The sequence below is a fragment of the Arachis ipaensis genome, chromosome B08, assembly GCF_000816755.2.
Source record: "Arachis ipaensis cultivar K30076 chromosome B08, Araip1.1, whole genome shotgun sequence".
NCBI lineage: Eukaryota > Viridiplantae > Streptophyta > Magnoliopsida > Fabales > Fabaceae > Arachis > Arachis ipaensis.
In genome coordinates this window covers 18,502,000-18,502,210 of record NC_029792.2, presented here as the reverse complement: position 1 = coordinate 18,502,210, position 211 = coordinate 18,502,000, and positions in this window count along the sequence as shown.

The following is a 211-nucleotide window of genomic DNA, read 5'->3' as shown; positions in this document are numbered from 1 at the left end:
TCTTAAATCATTATGATATGCCTAGCATGAGGAAAAGGGCTAGTGAATGTGGTAACTTGCGAGTGAAGCAAGGGAAAAATGGATGATCCATGAGGATCAAAGATGATTATGTGAGATGTGGAGGATGGCAGTGGAAGTGCTTGTTATGCCATGGGCCGAATGGCCGTAATTGTTAATGAATTGGCTGGTTATGGATTTAACCGTGAGCCGG